Source organism: Vulpes lagopus, chromosome 4, assembly GCF_018345385.1.
Source record: "Vulpes lagopus strain Blue_001 chromosome 4, ASM1834538v1, whole genome shotgun sequence".
In the NCBI taxonomy this organism is placed as follows: Eukaryota; Metazoa; Chordata; class Mammalia; order Carnivora; family Canidae; genus Vulpes; species Vulpes lagopus.
In genome coordinates this window covers 13,790,024-13,801,417 of record NC_054827.1, presented here as the reverse complement: position 1 = coordinate 13,801,417, position 11,394 = coordinate 13,790,024, and the positions used below count along the sequence as shown (strand labels likewise).

The following is an 11,394-nucleotide window of genomic DNA, read 5'->3' as shown; positions in this document are numbered from 1 at the left end:
CCCTGTATTTGAAGAGTGTACTACATAATGTAGTTCTCAAATTGTTGTCTCATCTTCAGGATATGGGAGGAAATAAAAACCCACAGCAAGGCTATGTAATATCCTGTCCTCTTAAAATATAGTATATTCTTCTACCTCTCTAGCTAAGCAAGAGGGTTGTGATGATTAATTTTATGTGTTAACTTGGCTGGCCCATAGTGTCCAGATATTTGATCAAACATTAATCTGGATGTTTTTATGAGGGTGTTTATGGATGAGATTTAAATCTGAATCTTTGGATTTTGAGTAAAGCAGATTGACCTCCATAAGGTGAGTAGGCCTTATCCAATCAGTTGAGGGTCTTAATAGAATTAAGACTCATCTCCCCAGAGTAGGTCTGCCAGCAGATGGTCTTTGGACTTGAACTGCAGCATCAGCTCTTCCTGAGTCTCAAGGCTGCAGCGTCATCATGCAGATTTTGGACTTGCCAGCCTCCATAATTACATGCTCCCATTCCTTAAAGTAAATTTCTTTATAAATATAAACATAATATTAAGTAAAAATACATAAAACATAAATTTGTAGGAATATGTATAAATATAATATTAAATATATATATTTTAATATATGTACCTAACTCTAAATTGACTTGGAGACCTTGGATCTTTTCACACTGAAGGGTAGATGTTACAGAAATCAGAGTAAAAACTATACATATTAATGTATCTGCTTGGAGAATAGAGATTAAATTCCTTCTCAAGAGACCATTTTGTGGATCTACTTGCTACTACTGCTTTTGTAGACACCCCTGGACTAGGAACTCTATTTGTCTACTACAAACCATGACGGTAGCCTTGCTTCTAGTCCACTGGGAGCTTCCTGAATATTGGATTCAGTTCAACTACCCGAAACACTATGTCCAGCTATGTCTTCATTCCTTTGCTGCATTCCTAGAGTTTGCACTGGTGGTCTTCCAGTCTTCCTGGACTTTTTGGTTACTGGATTATACCTACATGTCCAATTAAGCAAGATTCACTCATTTCCTCATTAACCAGACCCCTGGTCTCATCCAGTCCAGCTGTTCTTCTGTGCTTCCCACACAACGACCATAATGAGTGCCACAGATCTTACACTGAGTTTTTCCTAATTTTCACAGCAAGCTGACAAACTGGCAAATGTCTTTTGTTTTAATTTCCAATGTAATTCATATGTTTTAATATTATATTTTATAATGTAAAGTTAGCCTCAATAGGAAGGACACAATTTTACAAATAGGATTATTTTTAAAACATTCAATACTAAGTATATCATCATAAGCTAAAGTTAACCTTTGAGAGTATAATTGAGACTTGATCATTCAAATAAAATAAATAATAAAATAACTGAGTTTAACAGACAGAATTTAATATAAAGTATTATTAACTAGGTAATGGTAGTAGGTTTCTATTACTACTATGACAAATTACCTCACATTTAGTGGATTGGGATAACACAAATTTGTTACCCTACAGTTCCAAAGATCAGAAGTCCAAAATAATTTTCACTGGGCTAAAATCAAGGTGTCATCAGAATTGTGTTCCTTTTGGAGGTTCCAGAGTATCTATGCTTCTTTGCCTATTGCTGCTCCCAGAGGCCACCTACATTTCTTGTCTCAGGGGCCCGCCCATCTCTCCAACCTCTGCTTTCATTGTCACACCCACTTTTCTGAATCAGACCCTCTGCCTCCCTCTTGTAAGGACCCGTGTGGATAATTCAGGATGATCTTCCCATCTCAAGATCCTTAATTGTTTAATTTCTTTTGCCATGTGAAGTAACATATTCACATGTTTTGGGGATTACATATGGATGTCTTTAGGAAGGCTATTATTCTATCCATCAAAACAATGGACAAGACAAAATGAAACTAAGGTATCTCATCTTATAGACTGAATTAGCAACTGCAGGAAGCAGTGACTCCCCTAGGGTTCCACCAAAGGGAAGATGTTGGAATGTTAAAATTTTAGAAGCTTAAAGAAAAGGCCCACAGAGCAGAAACCTACACCTCTGAGGGCAAGACAATAGCTGCTAGTGGTGGCATCTCTGAGGGGACAATGAGGCAGGTGCTCCCAAGGTTAGGTGGACTGCAAACTGCTTCCTCTGGAACAAAGTGCAGCTCCAGGGGGGAGGAAGCAGGGCCGACCAGAACAGGAAGCTACAAAAAGGAATGGGTCCCTTTCCTTCCTCCTGCCTACTAGTCTTCCTCTAGTGCTCCTTACTGGCACTCCAAGAAGGAGCCAGCTGGCACAAGAAAACTATAAGTAGAGTCCCAGCCTCAGCATTACAAAATTGAGCACAGGAGACAATTGTTTTACAGGTGGCACATGACTCAACGTGATGAAAAGCAAAAAACCTAAATCCACCAATTGTTTTGATCATGTATCCTTGAAGCAAGATTTTTACGCTCAATTCATTGTTTTTTTTAAATATGTTGTAGCTTCAGATCACTTTAAGACACGTGTATGGAAATTATAGTGTTTCCAGATATACTCTAGATAATGCAATGATTACCACACTTTTTAGAAAAGATGTACTCTTGGGTTATTTTGTTTTAAACACCCCATGTGATCTTCTAGTATATATTTAATTGTAATTAAAGCAAATTAAATCAATTAATTCATTTGGGGCCCCTGGGTGGTTCAGTGGGTTAGGCATCTGCCTTCAGCTCAGGTCATGATCTCAGGGTCCTGGGATCCAGCCCGTTGGAGTGGGGGTTCCCTGCTCAGTGGGGGTCTGCTTTCCCCTCTGCCTCTGCCCCACTCCCCTGCTTATACTCTCTCTCTCTCAAATAAATAAATAAAACCTTTTAAAAATAGCTATTAATTCATTTGGGGATTTCATATCATTCTTTGAAACAACTAAAGACAACTTAGGAGAACTCAAAATAAAAGAATTTCTGGGGCAGTACAGTGGATGGTTGCATCAAACCTTTTCATAACAATAAGTAAAAAGAAACCCATTGAAGAAACATCCTGAGTCAGAAGTTCAGGTGAAGAAAAATATATCCTAATTTGCAATCTTTGCAAAAGCACAAAGTGCAATCTTTGCATTTTCATTCATATTCTAACCTCATATTTTGCTGGATTGTGTGAAATCTTTCTGGACCTAGTTTTCAGTTTTCAAACACCAGATTTGTGTTCTATATTACTATAAATGTTCTCTAATAGACTCTCCATATTATCAAGCTGTTCTTCAATTACAAAAGCAAGACTAAAAGAGCTAAAGATTCTCATGTCTATCTAGCATTATATGCTCATGTTGAGTTCTAGGATGTACCAGGTTTGAGCACCTGCAGTTCTGTTCTCAGTGCCATCTTTCATTCTCAACTAAACTAATTGTGAAACTCTTAGGTCCTACCCTTGGTTGGCCAGGTTGGCTTTCAACCTCATTCAGTACACTTTCTTGTCCTAATAACCAAGAAATAACTTCAAGCTAAAATATTTGTTTAACTGCTTCTCATCCTCCTTCTTCCTCAATAATTGTTTCCTTTCCCCTCCCACATTTATTTATAAATGCATCGTTTGATTTGGTAAGGTGGCACTAAATTGCTGCAACTCTAGAGTTGTACTTCAAGTCATTGATTAGCCACTTCACTGGAATCCTTTTATAAGCATTTTTTTTAAAAAAAGTAACCAATGCAAGGAAAACAAAAAAATAGACTTACAGATATCCGGACACAGACCTTAAAATAACTGTACCTAATATATTTACAGAAATAAAAGACATAATTGAGAATTCTGGCAGAAAACAGGAAATTATTTTTAAAATGAAACTTCTAGAACAGAAAAATTTGATAATGAGCTTAACAGCTGGAGAGAGAATTAGGGAACTGAAAGGTCACTAATAAATATCCAAAATAAAAGCACGAGAAACAAAAGAATAGTACTGCTATACATAGTAGTGAACTAGTGATATCTGTAAGAGAATGAATAAATAGCAAAAAATGATGGTCTTAATTCAAACACAAAAGACTACAAAAACAAACCTATAATAACAAAAATTGGGTCAATAGTTGCCTGAGAATGAGGTAACTTTTTAGGGTGAAGTAAATATTCTATATCATGATGGTTACATGGGTGCATACATTTGTCAGAACTCATCAAACCATATGCTTAAAACAGGAACATTTTGTGGAGTGTCAACTCCGTCTTAATAAAGTTACTTAAATTGACAAAAATATGGAAAAAACAGCATCTAAGTTGGGTAAGAAGGCATATACAATTAAAATGCTACAAGGCCCTAGTATTGTCTAGGAAGAGATATAAGTATTTGTACTTGATGTTAATTTTTTCAGAAAGGGGGTATGTAGGGTAACTATTAAAAGAATAAAAAAATAATATATTAATACCGGAATAAGTGAGAAAATGAAATAACAGAAACAATCAATTTGAAAGGAAGAAAAGAAATATAGGATCGATGGGACAACTAGAAAGTGAATGGTAAGACAGTAGACCTGGATTAAGAAAACAACTATATGCTGCTTACAAGAAACACATCACAAAAATAAGGACACAAATATTGAAAGTAAGGGAATAAAAAAGAGATGTACCATGTAAACATCAGACAAAGTGGACCTTAAGGAAAAAATAACTAGTAGAGACAGACTATTTTATAATAAATTGCTTAATTTACCAGAAATATATAGTGATCCTAAAACTCTATGAACATAATAATCTCAAAATGTATCAGGCAAAAAAAATCACAAGCCTTACTCATTAAGGAGACAAAAGAATATAGATTTGAATTTCACAGGTAACAAATCTGGGGGCACCTAGGTGGCTCAGTAGTTGAGCTTCTGCCTTTGACTCCGGATGTGATCCTGGGATCCAGGATCGAGTCCCACATTGGGCTCTCTGCATGGAGCCTGCTTCTCTCTCTGCCTGTCTCTGCTTCTCTCTCTATGTGTCTCTCATGAATAAAGAAATAAAATCTTTAAAAAAATTAACAAATCTGACCTAATTGATATATAAAGAATATTTTACCTAATACTGTAGATTTCTTTTTCAAAATTACACTTGAAATATTTATAAAAATTACCACATGCTAGGTTTAAATCAAATCTCAACAAAAAACAAAGCATTGAAATCATACAGTTTGTTGTCAGGCAGTGGTGGAAACACATTAGAAATAAATTATAAGGGCAGCCGGGGTGGCTCAGGGGTTTAGCGCCTACCTTCAGCCCAGGGCATGCTCCTGGAGACCCGGGATTGAGTCCCACGTGGGGCTCCCTGCATGGAGCCTGCTTCTCCCTCTGCCTGTGTCTCTGCCTCTCTCCCTCTCTCTGTCTCTCATGAGTAAATAAATAAAATCTTTAAAAAAAAAAAAAAAGAAACAAATTATAATATCATTTGAACAGATTTCCAGGTATGGAAATTAAGGATTATCCCTTCCAGGGCGCCTGGGTGGTTCAGTTAGTTAAGTGACCAACTCTTGATTTTATTTTAGGTCATGATATCAGGGTCAGGAGTTCAAGCTTTGCATTGGGCTCTGCACTGGGCATGGAGCCTGCTTGAGACTCTCTCTTTCCCTCTCCCTCTGCCCCTAGCCCCCATGCTTGCTCACACTCTCTAACTAAAAGGAAAAATAAAGAAAAGAAAGAATTATCCTTAGTAACTCATAAATCAATGAAGAAATAACAAGGGAAATTAGAAAATAGTTTACTGGAATAATAATGAAGACATTGCAAAGCATGTTGGTACAGCTAAAGCCATACTTAGAGGAAAATTTATATCCTTATAACACAGGGCAGCCCTGGTGGCGCAGTGGTTTAGCGCCGCCTGCAGCCCAGGGCGTGATCCTGGAGACCCGGAATCGAGTCCCACGTCAGGCTCTCTGTATGGTGCCTGTGTCTCTGCCTCTCTCTCTCTCTCTCTGTCTCTATGAATAAATAAAATTTAAAAATCTTTAAAAAATAAATAAAAATAAAATATCCTTATAACACATACACTAGAAAAGAAGAATAGCTGAAAAGGCAGTGATCTAAGCATCTATCTCAAAAAGTTGGAAAAATATCAAACTCAGAGTGGAAGAGAGGAAATCATAAAGACAAGGGGAGAAATAACTAAGTGGAAATATAAAATAAATACAGACTAGAGAGGCTTAACAAAACTAGATGTTGGTTCTTTGGAAAGACGAATAAGAGTTCTTTCTTTGGAAAGAACTAGACGTTGGTTCTTTGGAAAGTCCAAATTCCCTAGTGAGATCAAGGGAAAAAAGGCAAAAATATTCCACATCAAGAATGAAAGAGGAGACACTGTTATAGATCTTACAAATATTTAAAATATTGTAAGAAGATATTATAACCAATGTGTGAATAACTAAAAAATTTTTACCAATGGACAATTTTCCAGAAAAGCAGTTTACCTCTAAATGAACACAAAAATCTCTACAGTCCTATAACAATGAAGAAAATGGAATACATATTTTTAAACTTTCCATTTAAAACCCCAAATCCAAAAAAAAAAAAAAACCCAACCCCAAACCTCAAGTCCAGATGACTTCACTGGTGAATTTTTACCAAATATTTGAGAAAGAAAAAAATGCCAGTTGTAGATAAACTTTTCCGGAGAATAGAAAAAGTGAGACACTTTCCATTTTGCCTTCTGAGGCTGGTGTTACCTTGATACCAAAACCTGACAAGAACATTATAAAAGGGGTAGAACAGGTCAGTATAACATGATGTTTTACATAAATGTAAAAAAAAAAAATTAAACCAACTATTAGCAAAACAAATCCAGCAGTGCCTGGTGAATACACTGGGCTATTCCAGGAAGGCAAGAATGGTTTAATATTTGGGTCGCCCTAGCAGCATGGAGACAGGCCCTCTGGCTGAAGATGTATGTAACACGCAGACTTACTGAGGGCTAGGAATGGCTGCCAAGGATGTCTTCAACAGAGGATTGGGTTTGGTATAGTCAGTATAGCACAAGAATTGGAGAACCAATTCTACTATATTAGTAGAATTCTCTACTCTGGTCATGCTTACACAGACAGGGAAAGCTTCAGACAACCTAGAGACCAAATATAAGATCTGTAACTGTGACTTATTTTCAACCTAAAATGAAAGAGATAGCCCTTTCAGGGCAGAAATTTCTTTGTGGAATAAGTTGCTTGAAGGCTTGAAGGTGACTCTTGATGCCCTGCTTGTGCTGACCACAGGAAAAAAGAGTGGGAAATTGAAGTCCCCTATAAATAAGATTGTCTCTGCCTTGACAGTAATGTTGATATAGATTTTTCTGGACCAACCATTTACACCTGGGCTGTGTTAGCCTTTGGAGGTTGGCTTGACGGCTCCCTGATGAGTTTTGGCAGAGCCAAATCCAAACAGTCACAAAATAATTTTGCCCTGGGTTTCAAGGTGGCAGACCTCCAGCTGTACACTCAAGAAAATGATGAAACTGAGTTGGAGCCTATATCGACCAGGGGGTTCAAGTGAGAAGATTGAAACACAAGTGAACCTTGTTTGCATAGCCTTGCAACCACCTGTTTTGACACTGGTGCTAACTACATACTGGCTTGTAGAACTTCTTTATCTGCTAAAGCAATAATCCCAGCTTGATTGGACTGGGTTATCCTCAAACCCTTCCACCAGGAAGGGGACCCTATAAGTTTGAACCTATCAGCTTGAATTGATGGAAAGAACATCCAGGTGGGAGGTCACAGGTTGGGATGGGATTGAACAATGAAGCTTCATGTGGTTTTAAGGAAGAGAAATGAGCTTGCTATCTTTTGGCCTTAAAATTCTGTGAAATTTCAGAAGTGTGAACTTTTTATTCTCCCAAAGAATGGTAATCTTCCCCTAAATCTTCCCCCAAATCTAGGGACCATAAGTCCATCCTAAGGTCGGTGCTTAAAGGCATGCTTGGAAATCATCATGTTTGTGCTACATTTTTGTTCCATGCCACACTGTTATTTTGCATGCCTGCCTCAGTGACAATGTTGTATCATGTTATAAAGGAAATGACCCAGTTCTTCAATTTGTACATCATGTCTTGCATGTGCCACACCACTTTTTCAAGACCTTTAGAAATATAATGGCCTCTGTGCTACAATGGAATCTTTGGTTTTACAGCAGAGTAAAATAGAATAAATCCATCATGGGGGTGCCTGGCTCAGTTAAGTGTCTGCCTTCAGCTCGGGTCATGATCCTGGGGTCCTGGGATTGAGCCCCACATCAGGCTCCCTGCTCATCGGGAAGTCTCCTTCTTCCTCACCCTCTGCCCCTTCCATGCTTGTGCTCCCTCTCCCTCTCTCTCTCAAATAAAGAAATAAAATCTTAAAAAAAAAATAAATCCATCATGCTTGGAACAAAAAAAGAGAGAATGGTTTAACATTTGAAAAAAGGATGATATTTATCACATCAACAGAATGAAGGGATAAGCATCATATTACCATCTAGATAAATGCTGAAAAAGAACTTGCCAAAATTCAATGTATATTCATGATTAGAACTTCTAGCAAATATAAATAAAACTGCTTGAATCTAATAAAATGCACCTATAAATAATCTTACACAAGCATGATTAAACGTGAGAAGCTTTCCCTCTGGAATGGAGAATGAGACAAAAATATCCTAGCCAATTTAATAAACAAGATAAAGAAAAAGAGTATAAGAATATGAACACAAGGATAAAAACTGCTCCTATTAAAAAAAAAGCTGCTCCTATTCACAATCTGGTGTTGTACATAGACTATCCAAAAGGATCTCAACAGATTATTAAATTTAATTAGTGACTTTAGTTAGCCAAGTTATTGGATACCAATATATAAAAATTAATTGTTTCCTTCCATCATAACAAGCGAAAAATTAAGTTTTTAAATTTTTTACTTATAATTGATTGTTTTCTTATTGAGGTATAATTAACATGTTAGTTTCAAGTGTACAACATAATGATTTCATATTCGTATATACACTGCAAAAAGATCACTACAATAAATCTAGTTACCATCAGTCACCATACATAGTTACAACATTTTTTTTCTTGTGTTGAGAACTTTTAAGCTTTACTCTCTTAGCAACTTTCAGTTGTGCAATGTGTTATTAATTATAGTCACTATTCTGTACATTGTATGGGACTTACTTATTGTATAACTGGAAGTGTGTACCTTTTGACCCCCTTCACCCATTTTGCCTACTCAACTCCCCTCTCTCCTGGCAACCACCATCTGCTCTCTGTATTTATGAGCTTGGTTTTTTTGTTTACTTTATTTTGTTTTGTTTTGATTTGTTTGTCTTGGATTCCACATGTAAGTGAAATTATATGGTATTTGTCTTTATCTGATTTATTGCACTTAGCATAATGCCTTCATGTCTTGTTTACAGCTGAGTAATATTCCATTCTGTATATATATATATATATATACACATACAATATTACAATATGTATATATACAATTTACAATATGTATATATATATATATATATACACACACACCACATCTGTCTTCTTTATTCATCCATCAATAAGCACTTAAGTTATCTGCATCTCTTGGCTATTGTAAATAATGCTGCAATGAATGTGGGGACGCAGACATCTTTTAGAGTTAGTGTTTCCCTGAGAAGTGAAATTTTTGGATCATATGGTAGATCTGTTCTTGATTTCTTCAGGAACCTTCATACTGTGTTCTGTAGTGGCTGCACCAACTGATGTTCCCACCACCGGTGCACGAGGGCTTCCCCTTTCCTCCACATGTTCACCAACACCTGTTATTTCATGTCTTTTTGGTGATAACCATTCTAACAAGTGTGAGGTGATATCTCAGTGTGGTTTTGATTGGCGTTTCCCCAATGGTTAGGGATGTTGAACATCTTTTCATGTATCTGTTGGCCATCTGGATATCTTTTTGGGAAAAATGTCTATTCAGTTCTTCTGCCCATTTTTAATCAGATTGTTGTTTTGCCTATTGAGTTTTAAGAGTACTTTATATATTTGGATATTTGGGATAGTAACCCCTTATCAGATATGACTTGCAAATATCTTCTCCCATTCAGTAAGTTGCCTTTGCATTTTGTTGATGATTTCCTTTGCCGTGCAGAGGCTTTTTAGTTTGATGTAGTCTCACTTGTTGAGTTTTGCTTTTGGAAATTAAAAAAAAAAAATCACCAAGACAGATGTCAAAGAGCTTACTGCCTACATTTTCTTTAAGGAGTTTTATGGTTTCAGTCTTACGTTCAAGTCTTTCAACCATTTTGCAGTTATTTTTGTAGATAGTGTAAGATGGAAGTCCAGTTTCATTCTTTTGCATGTAGCTGTCCGGTTTTCCCAACACCATTTATTGAAGAAACTCTTTTTTTCTTGTTATATATTCTCTTCCTCTTTATCATAGATTAATTGACAGGCAGTCCTAAACAAGACACAAAGTATTACTGTAAGGGAAAAGATTGACAAATATGGCTACATTAAGAATTTGTTACTCAAAAGACTCAACTTTATATAAATGATATCCTTCTCTGATTGGCTCTTTTTTTTTTGTTCCCTCACTGAAAATTATGCTCCTGAGAGTCATACTACTTTTTTTAGATGCTTTAGGTCTTGTATATGGTCTGCAATTGGGGCCAAGTTTCATTTATAGAAGATGAACAGAACTCTGCCCATTGGTTTAAACATCCAGCAAGTGGTTACCACCGGGGAGGACTGAGGGGAAAGTGATCAAACCAAGAGGGCTCTGCATGGCTGGTGATTTTCCATTTCCTGTCCTAGAGATGATTAAATGAGTATGATTACTTGGGGTAATTCATTGAACCATATGACAATTTGCTCACTTTTCTGTATTTGCATTATACTTCAATAAAAAATTAAAGGATATGTATCTCCCTCTCCCTTGCAGATATGGACTAGCAATAAATGCATTGGTTCCTTTTCTCCTGAATTGTCCTCAATTTGTTCCTTTTGTCAATTGCCATCTCACCATGACCTTTAAAAATTTTTATTGGCCACCTAATGCATGCCACCTACCTTGCTAGATTCAGTTACAAACATCGTCACATTGAATCTTCACGACAGTTCGGTGAATTGGATGTCATTACAGCTGAGGCTTGGAGAGATTAAGTGATCTGTCGAAGTCAAGCAGCTAGCAAACAGCAAGCAGCAGAGCCAGGATTACAGTCTGGTGTGTTTGCTGCATTCTACTGTGCTTTTAAAACCCAAAGATCAAAAATAGAAAATTCTAACACTTTGCAATTCATTCGGGACCTCATTGATCTATATAAAAAAAGCTATGAAAAAGGTATATTTAAGTGAAATGAAAAATAAATATTCTTTTCTGTGTACCTGGTATACATTGAGAGTACTTTTCAAGTTTGTGAAGCTTTTTAAAAGTGGCTGTAGGGGAAAACGTGTGGATTTATAATCAGGGAGCTCAAATCCCAGATTGGCTACT

The 11,394-nt window shown here is 36.6% G+C and overlaps 1 pseudogene; it reads left to right on the top strand.

Moving 5' to 3' along the window:
• The first annotated feature begins 6,824 nt into the window (after positions 1 to 6,824).
• Positions 6,825 to 7,693, top strand: LOC121488674 (annotated as a pseudogene).
• The last annotated feature ends 3,701 nt before the right edge of the window (positions 7,694 to 11,394 follow it).